The sequence below is a fragment of the Mastigoproctus giganteus genome, chromosome 8 (assembly GCF_048544385.1).
Source record: "Mastigoproctus giganteus isolate SK-2022 chromosome 8, ASM4854438v1, whole genome shotgun sequence".
Taxonomy (NCBI): domain Eukaryota; kingdom Metazoa; phylum Arthropoda; class Arachnida; order Uropygi; family Thelyphonidae; genus Mastigoproctus; species Mastigoproctus giganteus.
In genome coordinates, this window is record NC_143582.1 from 222343497 (window position 1) to 222362758 (window position 19262).

A 19262-nucleotide genomic window follows, 5' to 3' on the forward strand; every position below is an offset into this window, starting at 1 on the left:
GCCCGCCACTTTCTTTTTCTTCCTGCTCGTGAACGCAAGGGTCATCTCGTAGGCAGACGATCTTCTCTCCCTGTCTCCCTTTGATGCACTTTTCCCACGGAAGGAACCATGCCGAAACGGCTTACGGGCCTCCGGAGGGTGAGCCGCAACGTAACATCATCGCTATTATGATAGTGGTTCGAGAGGAAGATGTGGAGAGTTACAGGGCGACACGCCTTGGGAATGAGGATATCTGCGCATGACCAGACCTATACAATTCGCAGTCGGGACGATGAAGATATGAGGGACGATCGTGGGAGGATGGAGAAGGAGGGGGGAAGGGGGAGCAGACGGCGCCTTTAATCTGTACTGGAAAGCAGAATGCGGTCTGAGAGGGTGCAGGCCTTGGTCTGCGCGTGTGTGATATGGAACCAACCGGTCAAATACAAGGAAGTAGAATTCATTTCGCTATTTATTCCGCATAATGGGTAATACGTTTTTAATTATCTAGGTACTACCCGCGTCGAATAAATAAATAGCAATTTTTAATTACAAAGTTTCATGAGCAAAAGTTAAAAAAAAAAAAAAAGAATCAAAAAGCAGACGAAAACATTTGCTTAAAAAAATATAATACAAAACAGATGAAAACATTTGCTTAAGAAATATAAAAGAAAGCAGATGAAAACATTTGTTTAAGAAATATAAAAGAAAGCAGACGTAAACATTTGCTTAAAAACATATAATAGAAAGCAGCGTAAACATTTGCTTAAAAAGATATAATCGAAAGCAGACGAAAATATTTGCTTAAAAACATAACAGAAAGCAAAAAAAAAATATTTGCTTGAAAAATATAATAGAAAGCAGACAAAAACATTTGAGTAAAAACATAATAGAAAGCCGACAAAAACATTTACTTAAAAACATATAATAGAAAGCAGACGAAAACATCTGCTTAAAAAATATAATCGAAAGCATACGAAAACATTTGCTTAAAAAATATAATAGAGAGCAGACAATAACAATTGCTTAAACACATAAAATAGAAAGCAGACGAAAATATTTGCTTAAAAAATGTAATAGAAAGCAGACGAAAACATAATAGAAAGCCGACAAAAACATTTGCTTAAAAACATATAATAGATAGCCGACGAAAATATTTGATTAAAAACATAATAGAAAACAGACGAAAACATTTGCTTAAAAACATATAATAGAAAGCAGAAGAAAATATTTGCTTGAAAAATATAATAAAAAGCAGACGAAAACATAAGGCCGCCGTAGCCTAGTGGTCAGGGCAACGGGTGCATAAGTGCACACGTGCCTTGAGTGACAGGGTTCAAACCCGTGACTGCTGAATACGGTGCTGTTTCTTGTATTCTGTCTATCTTGTCAACTCCTCTGACCGTTTGGTCGTCCCTGAGTATGAACAGAAAATTTATTTATTTATATAATAGAAAGCAGATGCAAACATTTTCTTAAAAACATATAATAGAAAGCAAAAGAAAATATTTGCTTGAAAAATATAATAGAAAGCAGACGAAAACATTTGCTTAAAAAATATAATAGAGAGCAGACAATAACAATTGCTTAAAAACATAAAACAGAAAGCAGACGAAAATATTTGCTTGAAAGATATAATAGAAAGCAGACGAAAACATTTGCTTAAAACAATAATAATAGAAAGCCGACAAAAACATTTGCTTAAAAACATATAATAGATAGCAGAAGAAAATATTTGCTTGAAAAATATAATAAAAAGCAGACGAAAACATTTGCTTAAAAACATAACAGAAAGCAGACAAAAATATTTGCTTGAAAAATATAAAAGAAAGCAGACGAAAACATTTGCTTAAAAACATATAACAGAAAGCAGAAGAAAATATTTGCTTGAAAAATATAAAAATCAGACGAAAACATATGCTTAAAAACATAAGGCCGCCGTAGCCTAGTGGTCAGGCGAACGGGTGCATGAAGTGCACACGTGCCTTGATTGACCGGGTTCAAACCCGTGACTGCTGAATACGGTGCTGTTTCTTGCATTCTGTCTATCTTGTGAACTCCTCTGACCGTTTGGTCGTCCCCGAGTATGAACAGAAAATTTATTTATTTATATAATAGAAAGCAGATGCAAACATTTGCTTAAAAACATATAATAGAAAGCAAAAGAAAATATTTGCTTGAAAAATATAATAGAAAGCAGACGAAAACATTTGCTTAAAACATAATAGAAACCCGACAAAAACATTTGCTTAAAAACATATAAAAGAAAGTAGACGAAAATATTTGCTTAAAAAATATAATAGAGAGCAGACAATAACAATTGCTTAAAAACATAAAATAGAAAGCAGACGAAAATATTTGCTTAAAAATATATAATAGAAAGCAGACGAAAACATTTGTTAAAAACATATTATTATTATTATTATTATTATATTATTAGCCATATGGTGCAAGGAAGCCTGAGGCTTATGTTGCATCAGCCAAAAAAAAAAAAAAAAATTCTGAGTTAATCTGAGCGAGAGAGAGAGAGAGTCAAGAGTAGAAAGTAATCACCAAGAAAGTGAAGAATGATGATATCCATACTCAACAGATGTGAACCACTGGGGCTATAATAGAAAGCAGACGAAAACATTTAGAAGAAGAAGAGAAACTTTATTGTAATAATAATAATATGTACAAATTTCATAATAAAATGTACAAATTTGTTAAAAATATAATTTAAAAAAATACAATCAAAAATCAGACAAAACCTTTATTTAATTAAAAAAATACAATAAAAAAGCAGACAAAAACGTTTGTTTAGTCCACTTGAACGCAAAAAAACACATCCACGTTAGTTGGCACCAGTCAATTTCACTTGCGCTTGGGAACAATACATTGTTAAACATCAGATTTCTTCTTTTGCTTTTAAGCAAATGAAGAAAGTTGATGTTTAAAGCTGTTCTTACATTTGCTTAAAAAATAAAATAAAAAGCAGACGAAAACATTTTCTTAAAGACTATAATAGAAAGAATACGGTATTTGCTTAAAAAATATAATAGAAAGCAGACGAAAACCTTTCTTTAAAGAAAATGTAATCAAAAAAGAAGACGAAAACATTTGTTTAAAATACAATCAAAAAAGTAGACGAAACCTTTATTTAAAAAAATACAATCAAAAATCAGACGAAACCTTTAAAAAAAACACAATCAAAAAAAGCAGACGAAAACGTTTGTGTAGCCCACGTGAACGTAAATAAACACAACCGCGTGAGTTGGAACCAGTCAATTTCACTTGCGCGTGGGAACAATACATTGTTAAACATCCAAGCGCGCGACAAACCGGAAGTACAACAGATTGTGTCTATTTCCACTCTATCGAGCAAACGACTTTGCAGTAGGCTAGCGCGTGCGTTACTGTTTTATAACAGATGACGTCACGAGTACCAAGTTGAAAGTAAAGTTTCGTGTCTTTTTCTTTTCTTTGTTTACGAGTCAGCCATTGGAGACTACTTTAAAACGTGCGGTACAGTAGATTAACGCCACGAGACATGATAAATGTTACCATTTACACATGAATTCCTTTTCCACATCCGTTAAAACCGTGTAGGTCATTAGCACTTGCATGACAGGATGATTTATGTTTCCGGTTTATTCCGGTAACATAAGAAAACTGGGAGTTAAGGTGGCCCTTGTAAATGCCCTTGTTTTGGTGCTTAAGCGATCCAGGTACTTATTATGGTTGGTATTAGAGCCATTTCCAACGTTCTTCTTCTAATTGTCCAACCACGCCTCGCCATGGTAGACTCAACCTTCCACTGTCTTTATGAGACAAAACTTACGAAACTAACCAGTCTGACTTCATGGAATTCGGCTTCAATGTGAACCATGAAGCCAAAGATTTATTATGGTGAAAGGGGAAAGCATCCAAAATGAAAACAGCATTAAATATGCAAATTACACATAACCGCTCCAAGCAAGTGATTCTTTGGCTACGCGCGAGGCCAAATAACAGTAATTCGAATAGTTCCGGAGTCGATTCTTAAGTAAGAGGTTCTAATCGATACTTGTGAACATTAATGAGTTTCTTAAGAGCTTTCTCGCATGTTTTCTACCAATCTCAATTGACAACTTCATTTCAAAGAAATGTGTTTTAAGCCTACTGCCCGAAACTGTGACAACTGTTTCGTTTTAATATGCAGCTCATCAGCGAATCTTAACTCAGAAAAGAAAGCAAAAGTTAGAGGTGTGACATGAACTCGTAGCGCATTTGGTAATCGCACTGGGTGCCCTCTTCGTCTGCTTTTTTTCCGCAAAAAGAGGCAGACGAAGGACGCTTTCGAATTTCTTTCAAAACAAAAAATTTGACTGAATGCGGGCATTTTAAGATGTTGATATAACTGAGGCCCTAATGAAGGGGTAGTAGGGCCAAGAACACCAAAAGAAGAGTACTAGGGTCTACGAACACCAACAGACGATCCCGGTGGGTAAAATAGTTTCTGAAATATTAGATTAGTACAGGCTTGACAATGTTGTCTTATGTGTTGTACATTGTTGTACAACAGGCAATGTTGTACGTTATCCTAACAAGAAGAAAAGGAAGTTACCTTACTTTTCAAACAGCCCTTGACATTTTTTTCGTATCTTAGCACTAACTAACCTACCTGTATGTTTTTTTGTTAGAGAATAACGCTTTATTGCAAGGATGCGTACGTAGAGGGGACGAGATCAGTGTGGTACGCCCCTTAAACTCGGAAGAAATATTTGTCCCTTGTAATTTGGAAGAAACATCTTTATATTTTTATAACCCCCTTCCCTCAAAACAAATATTTGTACGTATGTATAAACAAAACATCGAGACTTGCATGGCCAGGGGAGATGATCAGGATAATCACGTGTTTGAAAAGTAAAGACGCAGTAGCCCCTGTCAAGTCTGAACCCGAACTAGACCAAGCCAATAAATCAGGATGCTGACTTCGGTAATGAAATCCTATAATCCTATTACTGGAGAACAGCTCTGAGAGTGCCTGTGTGTACACACGGTAACTCTGGAAACAAAAAAATCTACTCTACCCCCTCCCACCCCGCCTCCAAGTTAAGGGACTCGCATTTGTCACTCCCATCATGTCCCACACCAGTAACCGGAGGGATGACAAAAACCGTGAAACACGCCGTTATTTCCTACAACTCCTCCCGCTGCTAAGCAAACCAGTTTTCCCTATCCCCCCCCCCCCGACTCTTTGTTGGCCACAAGGACGAACAGTCTGACCTTTGCGATGACCTTTTGTATCGTTCATTTTTTACAACACCAATTTTAATAGTGACAAGTGGACCCAACCAGCGGGTAAACATGTGGGAAATTCGCCCACAGTTCGGACACTGAGGGAGTTTTCTTATTACCGTAAAATCACCTTAGGGGGTACTGCTGGGTGGCAGGAGAGAGGGGAACGTACGGACAAAGTGCCAAATTATGAATTATTTATTTTAAATTCGATGTCTGGGACGAAACGTATATTTTTCTACCAGTGGGAACAGAATCTGATTCTTCTTCTCCTTGGACCAGACGGTCAATATTCTGCTGACTCGCAAATATAGTCTGGACCCAGAATCTTAATGTGTATCTTATATTTTGAACGAATATTATACAAAGTTTCAGCATTTAGGGTTAGTTTTCAGTCCAGGGACCATGACCCCAAAGGACATGACCGTGTACTGGACAACCTTCAGTTGCATATTTTAATTTATTCGAGATGATTATTAATTCTACAGACAGACGTTATTTTCCGGTAGGTGTATCCTTGCTTTCCTCCTACTCGCATCCCCCAGTCAACCTCTCCTCCCCCTTTTCTTTTTTCCTTCGAAGACAGACATTTCCCTTGTCAAAGGGGAAATTCCCTGCCGTTCGACTGAATTATGTGTAATCCTGTACGAACGAGGGCTGGCGTGGCAGGGGCACGACTGTGGAATGATAAAAATGTCTGCTTCTTTGAGTGTTTGCTTTACTTCCAAGGAAGTCGTTTGCTAAAGTTGACACTTCGATTTCAGCAAATCGGGAGGTTTCGCCTTTTTACGACTATTGATGACAGCTCCATTGCTCACTAGTGTTGATTCTTTGGGGGTAAAATTCCCCCTCCTAGCAGCTGTTCCTTGTACCAGAATGTAAAGAATGCCTATTTCGCCATTTGTCCATACACTGTTAATACAATGTACGAAATACTGCATCACAATTTATTTCTTTTGCCCCTGCAATTGAGTTCTGTTATTGGTATAAATCTGCCCCTTTATAATTGTCCTAAAAGTGCCCATCCAATTCCGCTTTGAACTTTACCAAACTTGACCATGTTGGAAGATAATTTTAAATCACAAACATGAGTGAGTAGATGCACTCTGACAATGCAGACTTCGTCAACTTGCAATGGATGGAACGAAACGATATAAATACATGTTTATCATGTGATAGAGGGAGACCAGGGTGTTCCCTCCCCAAAAGTAGCTAATCCGGAACCTTATATAAAGTTCAGTGGGTTGTCTCAAGTAATTTTATAATTAATATGATCCTGGATGCACACGGTTAGTCTAGCCTTCTGTTACTCACCATTTTTTTTTATTTGTGGCCCCTCGTTCTTCTCTCTCCCTCATACCAATGAAATACATCTCCTTTTGCTTTTACTGATTCCCTTCAGAGCCTTATATACCTCAATCAAATTCCTCAAGATGTCCAGTTGCCAAGTTTTGCAGTCCGCACGTTCTGAGGCGTGTAGACATCAATTAGCTGGTTGGTTGTTTGTTCTAGGGTTTTAGGCGCATTAGCGACATGGCCATATTGCAGCGAATATAATGCCTGTAAATTGCGTGTGTTCTGTGGTCCATTTGCTGTTTGCTGGACGAAAAACCCGAGTTTCCAGGAGCAAAAATCATGCTACCCTCGCTTGAGACAGACTAACTCAGCCATTTTGAAAAATACCCATAAAAACTCCTCGCATCATTGACGATTCGAACTCAGGGCTTTTCCGCCCGGTGTTGAGGGGACGGCGATTCAACCAAATGTGCTACCCACGAGGATCATCCATTAGCATCGTCTCACCAGCCTGGCTATCCTCTGAACTCATTCTAGAAGATCTGTCTTTTTTTTTTTCGAATGTGATCACCAGATCTGAACACAATATTCTAAATGAGCTCTCACCATCTTTTTATATAAAGGAATAATGACTTACTTTACCCTGCTTGCAAAGGTCCTATAAATCATAGACAGGTGCCGCCCAGGACGCCTGTTTACACTGCATAGTATGAAATTGAGAATGTTTCCCTACATGGTAAATTCCATATCTGATTGCAATATAACCCCTAAGCATCTCACATCATGAAAAGGAATATAACACGATGTCCACCGTCCATTCCTGGAGCCTGCCCTCAGAATCAGCAGCTCTTCGAATAGATTTATCTCCGAGATTACTATGTCACTTAATATAGAGATGCCTGACTCCTTTTTAGTGCTCTTCTCAGATTCGAACCTGCTTTCAACTGTAAAAATCGTTGATGAGTATCTCTTTGACTCCTTTATTACTTCTGTGGGGCTGTCTATGATTCTTCCATTCTGATCAAGTAACGGCCTACCCCATACGTTTTGGTTTGCTCAATTAAACCCTTAGTCTTCCTTGTCATCCACTTTGACATTTTGGTTTTATTGAACTTCTCCACTAAGACAAAAACGGTTGTGGCTTTTAGGCTAAATCCATTGAACATGTCGTTCAAGTGTAGGACTGAGATGTCTTTGAAATACAGCTATTTCAAAGTCTGTTGTTCTTTCCTCGGTTAGTAACTAGGCACACTTCAGTGCAGGGTTGGACTCGTGTCCTGGGTGCTTTGTTGGTAGAATCGCAGTCCTCCCTCACCGGGTGGGAAAGACCTAAGTTCGAGTGCCGTCGATGAGGTGAGGAAAATTTTTATGGGCCTTTTTCACAACGTGGCTGAGTTAGTCGGTCTCAGGAGAGGACAGCGTGGTCTTTTCTCCCGGAAACTCAGGTTTTTCGTCCAGCAAACAGAAAATCGATCATAAAATACACAATTTACAGACAATATACGTGGAGCAACATGGCCTTAGTCGCCGATGCTCCTAAAACTCAACAACAATAACAAACTTAAGAAGAGAATTACGAATAAATGATTTTATTTGTAATTCTTCTAAATGATGAAAGATGATCAAGGACATAACGCAATGTTGTGATCAATTTTGGTTTTGATGTGCGCACTTTGGTAAAGTTTAAAATTCTTGAAAAGCTGCCCCAAAATCACATTTTCTTGGTTTTAAAACGTTCAGAATGATTGGAAAAAAGAACCGGTAAGCGTCCACTTAAAATCAAAGACATTGTTCATTCCTAGGGGACGCTACTAGTTACAGCTTAGAAATGAAGTAGGTGTTAGGAGTGAACCAAAGATGTTTGTCATCCGATCCTTCCAAGCATGTGCTCGGGAGATGAGAGAAGGGGAGTTATAATGATCTCAGGGACACTTCTCGGGACGGTGGGGGCAAACACCTCTTCAAAATATTGTGAAGGCAAGTGTTGAGCACTGGAGGTTAAGGTTAAGAGCTGAAGTACTTTGAACACCAGTCATAGCTTGCAAAAAAAGAAGAAGTCGGGGCCACTCTAAGGGATTTTCTCTTTCAAGTGTACGCGACCGCTATTTTGGGAAGAAGAAGGATGTGAAGTGTTTCTACCTTTTAAGTATCTTTTAAAGAGTTTTCCTTAGCTCCCTCTCGAAAAAGACGAAGGAAGTTGGCAGAAAGAGAAAGGGTATAGTGCAATGCTGCTGCACTGGGTAGGTCAGTAACAGAAGGTGAACCAAATTTCAGTAGCTGGTATTTTTACTCGTGGTCAATTCCAGGTTCAAATCCTCTTTACGGACATAATAGTGGGAATAGGGGAAGATTGGAGAAAGGGGAAGGAGAATCTTCAAAACCAGTGAATTAATACCAAATTCTCAAAATGTATTGGAGATTATTATCAAGGAAGCACAGAGGGGTGAAAGAATGGTAAAATAAATATTGGAAGATAAAGGATGGATTTATATTTCATATAATTACATTTTAACAGAATCGACAGACATTGGTGAGACTTTCATCATGACTTTTAGTTGAATGTTGAAATTGGTTCATTGATGTAGATATTTATCAAAATGTCTCTGAACTTTATATATTCCTGGACTAAGTTCAATACCAGTCCAGATACTTCAATTTTATCATTCCTTGATGATGTAATCAAGATTTTAAAGGAGAGTAACATTATTATTCATTTAGGGACTAATGATCTTAAACGAACACCAACTGACCATTTGTTGGATAAATATAGGACAATGCTGAAAAAATGCCATTGGACCAGAATATGAATTTGCAGTTCTGTCCAGCTACGAAGGTGGGATTATATGCTACAAGTCTTAGGGATTAACTCAAGACTAGGGAGAGTCTGCAAGGTTTTTGGATGTTGAGGAGCGTATTGCAGCGTCTGGAGACCAAGCACTGCAAGATGATCTGATTGAGTTTCTCCCCACACAAGGTGGTAAAGGCTGGGTTCGAATCCCATCGATGACGCGAGGAACTTTAATGGGCTTTTTTCACTCCGTGGCTGAGTTGGTCGGTCTCAGGCGTAGATAGCAAGGTTTTCCCCCCAGAAACTGGGGATTTCTTCCAGCAAAACAAACAAATCGACCATAGAATACACGCAATTAACAGATATAAGACACACAGCACGGCATATGAATTTGAAAATTCGGGTGGCCTAATATAATAGTTTAGTTTTTTGTTTGTTTGTTTTTTTTTATCTGATTGAGTTGTTTAAGGCCTTGATTGGATTGAGCAAGGTCACTGCTGATGAGTTTCGTCCTCTTGCTCAGACCACACACGAGGGGACACAGTTTCAAATTGAGGAAGGACGGTTGCACAATAGATGTACGGAAGTTTGCCTTCAGCCAGCGGGTGGTTGATTGCTGGAAGCAGCTTCCGTCTGTTGTCTAATTCAATTCACTAGAGAAACTAGAGGATGGAATGAATAGGTGAAATGGAAAGTATCTTTATTTCTTTTTTAATAATGGTGAGATAAATAAATGAAGATGTTTATCACTCTGACTTTGTAATCACATCATCACTTTATCCTTTTTCCTTACAAGATTCATGCACATTATCTCCTGAGTCCCTCCCTATGTCACTGATCTTCTTTTTATTGATGTCTTCTCACTGTTAACGGAGGCTGCGATTTCTTCCTTGCTCAGGTAATGCGCAACTGGACCTTCTGCATATACCTCAATCCAAGCATCCTGGTCATTTGCTATAAGGCTGCCACCAAGCAGCCTTTTGCTTCTTGTTTTGAAAATGTTGCTTTAGTGATCTCGTCTTTTTCGATACACTTTTTCCAGCAGTGTTTTCAATTTCTGTTGAGCTTAAACAAGCTAAACAACATTATATGCAATGTTTTTCAATGTTTACAGAAATGGGACTTGAATTACTGAGTTCACAGCACCAGCAAGTAGCTTAACACGACGGTGGCTTTGAAGGCTCGAATAATGTGATCCATAGACTAAATTAGTGCTATTGTGTTCCTTTTCAGAAACGCCACTCTCATCTTGCCATCTTTCGATTTGAACATCGGGGTTCCAGTCTGGTCGATGACATGAGGAATTTTTATGGGCCTTTCTGACAACATGGCTCAGTTAGTTGGTCTCAGGCGAGGGTAGCATGGTTTTCTCTCCCAGAAACTCAGGTTTTTTGGCCAGAAAACAGAAAATGGACCACAGAACACACGCAATTTAGAGACAGCAGACAAGGAACAATATGGCGTTAGTCGCTAATACTGCTAAAAACATAATATAAGTACAGGTGGCGAAAAAAGTTAAAGCATCACAAAAATAAACAACAGTACTATTGAGAAAGGATAAGATTGAACCTTGAAAACATTCTTGGGGATATTGCAATCAATATTTAAATAATTAATTAAACTCCAGACTATCGTGGAGGTTAACATCGAGCCTCTTCCAATCACTCTATTTTCCTTGCTGAATAAAAACATTTCTTATCATCTTTCCCTTAGCTGGAACAGCTAGTACACGCGCGCATCACAGACAACTTAACAGACTTCGGGCTGTTGAATTTGAAGCGAATATTTCACTTCCAAGGGTGTTCTAACCGTGACCCGTCGACAACACTCCCTTACCACCTGAATTTTGACACTGGTGGTGAAAGATAATCGGCGAGTGATTGATGACTGTGCACTTGGACAAGGAGGAGTGCTGATTTCGAATAGGGTTGAAAAGGTGGCAACCATCACAGTCGGAACGTTCAGATGCCCCCCACGAACTTTTCGTTTGGTAACCCCTCTCTATCTGTAAAATTTTTCGCATCTCCTTTCTGTCTATGCATTGTAGGTGGCGGTAGAGGCAACATCAGGAACGCCCCTACGTTTGCCCTATAAAAAATGCGAAATACCAACCCTTCCTTGCAGTAGGAGTGATAGATGATCAGAAAGAATATTTCTCTCTCTCTCTCTCTCTCTCTCTCTCTCACTCTTGTTTTCACTTGGAGGGTGTAGTAATGACGCAAAGTCACGAGCCTGTCAGATGTGCACTACTCCACCAGTTACTGAAAGGGGTCTTCTACTGTCACGTGCGCTTAGTTACATCCTCTGCAAGAACGTTTGGATGGCAGCTGAGTTTTCAACACGGGAGGCTGTATCCAGCACGAGGTAATCAGACAGACGCACACACCACGTGATGGAATATGAATAATTAAGAAACCCAATCGAATCTCGAAACACATTCCCCAGGGGGTGGCGACTGTTAGCTGACAGGGTGCAGGTGTTTTCTTCTCTATCTGTCTGTGCTCAGACAATGTCGTAGGTGTAAAGTTTAGCAGATTGCTCTGACCCCCACAAAGGAGGGGTCGGGTTTGTGTGGGATGGCCACCCAGGTAGTAATTAAGGCAGACCATTTGCTCGGTGGGCGTTCTATGGCCAAACTGCACTTCCGCTGTGGCCTCCCCCGCTTACCTCTAGGAGTCGGAATGTTGGTTCTTCGGTGACCAAGGGCACAGCTCTGGCGACCTAATAGAGACAAGGAGGAACTCCGTCTATTATGTATTTGACAGCCGTTTGACCCCTGCGTTGAACAAGCTGTTCTTTTAGCTTCTGCGGTACATGAGACGGGCTAGTCCGTGACTGCTTTTGTGTCGAGCACGTCCGCCCGTTGGACATCCTGAGAACCCTGTTGAAAATCCAATCCACGAGTGTCATCCCACACACAAATCCTTCCCAACGCATTTGGAGACTGCCCAATCAGAGCACAAATATACCGCCCTATTTTTTGACACACACTAATACTCCTGCCTTATCACAAAGTTTCAGCGATGATCCATACGCAAACAAAATAAAAATTGGTTTTGTTTCTTGTGTAATGAGTACCGAAATCAATATGGAACCGAAATCAATATGGAATCAATATGAGTACCAAGTATCGATATGGAAAAATTAAAATAATTTATATCTCTACAAACCAGGGCGAATCCAATATTTTCAAACCATTGCAGCCATCAGTTATTGGTGATTTTTCTATCGTGCCACTCAGATGACCACTCTAGATATGGATGCTCATGGCAACCGAAGTCTTCAAAATCCTCCAATACAAAAGGTGACAACCAGGGGACATTGGACTGTCAGATCTGTCAAAATTCTTAAATTTAAAATTTTTAAGATTTACTTCACGTTGAGATAAAATCTCTCTTCGGGACACCGAGAAATAGGGTCAACAGAGGACCAGGTAACAAAAGACAACAACAAAAAATATTTCTATTTTGTTCAATCACCATAGAAACTCCGCATACTTATACAAAGACCCTGATTACGATTTTATGTGAATAACATTATGCAACAAACTTAGTGTCCAGTACTACAGAAGACAATCTCCTGCGGAAGACTTTTATAAGCGAAAAGCCAATAGAAACTGGTTCAAAATCCTTAGATTTTGTACCATGTTCCAACATCTTCCAAATGAACCTGCCTGAATCCATAGAACCATAAATCCAGCCTGAGTTCCAATTTAAATCCGTTAGACTATAAATCATGTTCAGAGTTGGACATGACATGCCTCAAAAGGGTTTCATTACCGCTATTAATGGTCCTGGTAAATGAAGAATTCGGTGACTGCTGGAGATGACCATTCAAAAACCATTTCAGAGTTTTGTTTACTAATATATCAATAAATAAACTCTGTAAACAACAACAGGTTTCTCCTTTGATATCAGTTTCTTGCAGTAAATCCACAAAAATGTGCTGAAGTCCGAAACCTTCATGAATGATGAAAAACCAAACCTTCTTGATGAATCAAATATGAAATCTCGTTTGACAAATTGGGGTGTGGTTCAGACATCGCCCTTACTGATCGGACATCGGTCAGAAGCATAATGACGTTGTTAACCTACATCAATTAAGAAACGAAGTCGTGGTTTCTTACAGCTGAAAAGAAAGATCAAAGAGAAAGGGAGGGGGATGAAAGTGTAGTCATTCCCAAGAAACCATCAGCAGCGTATTTCCTTCTCTTAATCGTATTCCCGCTGTTCCTTTACCTCTAGGCCACCCACCCAGAGGGTAGAAATAAAATATGACACGCACAGTTGACCCATAAGTTGTTTCCCAACTTCGTTTGCTCCATTCCAGCCGAACAAGAAAGCCGGAAAACAGGATAAAGTAGGAAATAGGAAGGCAACCCCTCCGGGAGTGACAATATGACCCTTCTGTAGACTGGGATTTTAATCTTGTCGTGTACAAAAGTCTTTGTTAAGGCTGGGATGTTGGTGGCAACTGAACTTAGAGTAACAAGCTTAACTGCAGCTGGCTCTTCTTGGGGATATGAAGTGAGGCAGAAAACGTGGTCAACTTCTAGGGGGTTGTCACGCTCAGAGTATTAATTGGAAGCGGGCGCGGATATTATTTAATTGAAAAATAAATAAAGGATTGTAACTGTAATTGTAAAAAATAATAATAATGATGAAGATCAAAGAGAAGGGGACGTTAACCAAGATTCAATTCTAGCAAAAGATTGCGATTAGAACCAGAAAGAAGTGGGATTTGAGAGGTCACTCTCTCGATTACAATTACAATTGTGTCTTTTTGTCTATTATTACTTGTGATTAAACAGTTGTTATAGGGGCGCGCTGCCCTCGTGATGATGTCCAGCATGTAGGACTACATCTACAGTGGCTTTACAGATTCTGTTGGGCAAACTACCAGTACATTATGAGATCCAATATAGATACTTGAATTATCATTTGAAAAAATAGCACACCCTATTTCCTTGGAATATGTGCAGCTTGATTTGAGTGTTTCTTTGGCTTCTAAAAGGAAAAGACTGCGTTCCATCTACATTGAAAAGTCGCAAAGAGATTGGAATACCTCAGAAAAACCGTTTATATTTGGACTGTCTCTTACTGCACTTTGTCTATGTGGGGCTGAAGAGGACGTGGATCATATCTTACTTGATTGTCGCTACTATTTGGACTATACACAGAACTTCAACTTATTGCAGGACTCTTCACCAGTGAAAATAAATCCTTACATGTTCCATCTCAGGTTGCATTTAATGCTCTTAATACATTTGCTACAAGTGTCTTCAAAAGGAAAGATGAACTTCGATCAGTTAACTCAAGATAGACTCTTGTTCTTGTGACTCTTTGTACCTCAGGGTTGGCGTACTGAAAAGTTACTTCTAAATACCACTTCTCACAGACTACTTATATTAGATGGTAACAATGTTTTGTTATATATTAGAAGTTCTTTCGGATTTCTACTGCCTTTGAAGATTCTTCTATTTGATACTTGGGAAAGCTACTCCAGTGGATTTTACTTTTGGATTTGTATTGTCTGGTGAACTGTTGAAGCCATCTTGGACTTGCTATTGATTGTACATAGTGTATATATGTGCTAATACTGAATCTTGCCCTATTAATGGAGTGTGATGGGGTGAAATTTGGTCCATGATCTTTGGACTCTTTCTTCAAAGAAGACAGGAATGTCCCTGACGCGCTTTCTTTCTTTGCTGATCCTGATACCAGGATGGGACTTTTGGTATGTTGCCAGGTCATACAACAACACCAGAACAGAGAATAAAATAACTTTGTGTCCCACACTAAGATGGACTCTTTCTTGTGTCTATAAAAATCCAACAGGAGAAGAAGAAGAAGATAGTATGCAAGTACACACATTCATAACCCTGGCCTGTAGCGCAGTGTATATGATCACCGTTCTTCCATACTAGGTGAAAAAGGTATGCTGTGTTCAAAAAATTGTGATCATTATTTATTGAACAGCCATCGTAAATCCATAAAGTAGATATTTCGTTCGGTAAACAACAAACCGACCTAAGTGCGAATGCAATTACAAACACGAAATATTGACTCCCCATAGCCTTAGTTACTTGGCCACTTAATACTTAATACACGCGCACACATTCATATTACCTTGCCATTTATTCAGCTGTAACTCACAGTTGAGAAAGGAGTTCGACAAGGAGACACAATATCTCCGAAGCTGTTTACTGCTGCCCTTGAGGAAGCTTTCAGGAGATTGGACTGGTCTCAGTAAGGAGTCAATGTGAATGGAGAGTACCAAAACCATTTACAATTTGCAGATGGCATTGTGGTCATAAGCCATGATCCCGAAGAATTAGAGGAAAATCTTAATCAATTATGCAGAATGAGTAGGGATTTCGGACTAAAGATGAATATGGTTACAAGAAAAGTAAGGATGAACAAGCATGTAACAAGAAGGGATATAATCATTGAAAGTGTGGATTCATATACTTATCTTGGACAAGTCATTAGCTGTAATAATGATAAATGGCTGGAAGTTAAGAGAAGAAGAAATCTCGGCTGGACAGCATTCAGGAAGAATAGTCACATACTGAGGAGCAATGTCCCAATTTGTCTGAAACGTAAAATAATGAACCAATGTACACCATGACTTCTGGAAGTGGAACTTGGGCAGTCACCTGAGAACTACACAGCGAAGAATAGAACGAATTTTATTAGGAATCGGAATGTTGAACAAGAAGAGAAACACAAGGACATTCTTATCAAAACTAAAGAACTGAAATGGACTTGGGCAGGATACATAGCTCGAAGATGTGATGACAGATGGACTAAGAAAATAACAGAATGATACCCAATAGGAGCTAAAAGAAAACCTGGAAGACAACAACCGAGATGGACAGATGAAATTCAAGAGTTCATGGCAGTAACCATTGCACAAAACAGAAGGAACCGGAAAGTTGCTTGAGAGGACTTCACCCTGCAGAGGATTGAAAATAGCTGATGATGAAGTCCAAAGTACTGTTCAAGTCTTTCTTTCAAGGTCCAAAACATCTTTCTTTGGTGTTTGTTCAAGCGACTGAGACGTGGTAGCACAGTTGATGCGCGTCTGTATTTCATCCACTGGCGTTTTTAAAAAGTAATCGAACAAGATTAAAATCAAGAAAATTAAATACACATTGGAAACAATAATGAATACACTAGTTATGAAAAAGTAAGGGGCACAACGTGCAATCTACAAAGTTAACAGTTCGCGCAATTAAATACTCCCAGCGTTTCCTTGTTCAAATAATGCTTTCAGTAAGGAGCTGGGATCGTTAAACTGATAACCCTTCACCTGCCTGACCTTGGTAAATAGTTGCGTTGAAATCCCAGATCTTGTAGGCATGCGCTGGAACTTTAAAAAAAAAAAACAAACTTTTACGACAATCGACAAATACCAGTTTCGGACAGCGAACGCAAACAAAGGTTTTCTTACCGCAACTAATTGCCGAACTTTATTATTCGCACTATCGGGTAATGTTTGCATTTAAGGGCCGTGAGCAAAAACAGGTAGTGCGAACAAAACGCTCTAGATGACTGCATAGATAATGGCGGGAGATAGTGAGGCTTCCATTTCCACTACCCCCCCCCCCAACCCTCTTTTTTTTACAAACTTTCCTAAGCTACCAACCGGTGCACTAATAGATCCCCTAAATGCGAGTCACACAAACATGCGTCTGCTTTCCGTAGCATTCTAACGATGGGAGCGGAATGCGCGGAGTACGACTGTACCAGCGGGCTCTATCAGTACCGAAGGATTTCCGCTGCCGTCACAGTACTCGAAATAAACAGCGTAAATTATGGCGGATTCATCCCTTATTTACGAGTACAACCGCGCGAATTCCAATTTGTTCTTCGCCCCTATCAGACTCGTGCCTATCAGCGGCAGGCGCGCTTCTCGTTTCTTGTTCGTTTCACTGTCAGCCATTATTACGTCACGCTGCCTCTCGTGACTGCCAAAATGAAGGCTGATGAAATTTACAATCTCGCAGCAGAAATTAATTAGTCTCGCGAGTTCGGTTGGAGCTACGGAAGGACATAAGTGCAACTGGCGAATGGCTAGAAACATTAGCGTCCGTGTCTTAAAAGGATCGTCTGCTTGCTCATTACGGAACATTTTTGGAGCAAAAGAATTATACCGACCGAGCAATGGGAAGAGTGGAAAAACAAATCGCTAATTTAGCACGCAACCAATCAAATCTCGTGCCCGGCCCTAGATGTACACGTACGCTGGTCGCAGAAAGAATTTTAGGTTACCAATCAGTCGGTACCGCGTTATATATGAGCGCGTTCCAGAAGGTATTGTTCTCAGTCTTATTGGACTGATTGCGCCGTATTGTAGGTCCAGTTAGCCACTATACCAATTTGGCGTGTTTAAGTACACTCACGTGCAAAAGTTAGGAAGTTACAGGTTTTTAGAAATGCCTCTTCAGCAGCAGTTGATTTCGATAAACTTACATATATAAATGAATAATTGATAAAAGTCATAAAAAACACCACGAAAGAATAATAATCAAATCATGAAAATTATAAAAATTTCATGGTACGAATAAAGAAAAGAAAAATAATCAAAGCATGAAAAACACAAATTTCACACCACGAATAAAGAATAGAAAAAAAGAGAATAATAATCAAATCATGAAAATCACAAAATTTTTTTCACTGAATAAAGTAAAGAAGAAAAAATCGCATAAATTCCATACTACAAACGAAGAGAAGAAAATAAAAATGATCAAATCATGAAATCATGCAAATTTCACACACTGAATAAATAAAAGAAAAAAACACAATTATAATGAAATCATGAAAAATCACAAAAAATTTTTCACTGAATAAAGAAAAGAAAGAAAAGAAGGAAAAATCGCATAAATTTCATACTACAAATGAAGAGAAGAAAATAAAAATGATCAAATCATGAAATCATGAAAATTTCACAAACTGAATAAATAAATGACAAAACAGAATTATAATCAAATCATGAAAAATCACAAAATTTTCATAAGATGAATAAAAGAAAGACAAGAACGAAAAGAAAAATAATCAAGACATGAAAATCACACAAATTTTATACTACGAAGAAGAAAATAAAATAAAAATAGTCAAATCATGAAACCTTCACACCGGGAATAAAGAAAAAAAGAAAGAAAAGAAACAACTGGATAACAATAAAATCATGAAACTCAAAATTTTCACATGCTGAATAAAAAAAAGAAACAAAAGAAAAAAAAAAAACCATAATCAAGTCATGAAAATCACAAAATTTTCATAAGTTCAATAAACAAGAAATAAAAGAAAGAAAAGAGAAATAATCAAGTCATGAAAATCACACAAATTTCATATTACGAACGAAGAAAATAAAATAAAAATTACCAAATCATAAAAATCATGCAAATTTCATACGCTGAATAAAGAAAAGAAAAAACAGAATTATAATCAAATCATGAAAATTATAAAATTTTCATAAGACGAATAAAAGAAAGACAAGGAAGAAGAGAAAACTAATCAAGATATGAAAATCACACAAATTTTATACTACGAATGAAGCAAATAAAATAAAAATTATCAAATCAATCATGAAAACTTCATACCGGGAATAAAGAAAAAAAGAAAGAAAAGTAACAACTGAATAATAATAAAATCATGAAACTCAGAAATTTCACATGCTGAATAAAGAAAAGAAACAAAAGAAAAAACAGAATTATAATCAAATCATGAAAACTACAAAATTTTCATATAAGATGAATAAAAGAAAGACAAGGAAGAAGAAGAGAAAACTAATCAAGTCATGAAAATCACACAAATTTCATACTACGAACGAAGAAAGTAAAATAAAAATTATGAAATCATTAAAATCATGAAATTTCACGCGGCCAAATAAAGAAAAATAAAAACAGAATCATAATCAGATCATGAAATCACAA

General features: G+C 38.2%; 1 pseudogene across 1 annotated transcript in view; it reads right to left on the reverse strand.

Annotated features, from left to right (window-relative positions):
- The window catches only part of LOC150082353 (chitin deacetylase 1 pseudogene), a 164716-nt pseudogene that overhangs the window by 112630 nt on the left and 32824 nt on the right, over positions 1 to 19262 (reverse strand). The gene's annotated exons all lie outside the window — the stretch shown is intronic.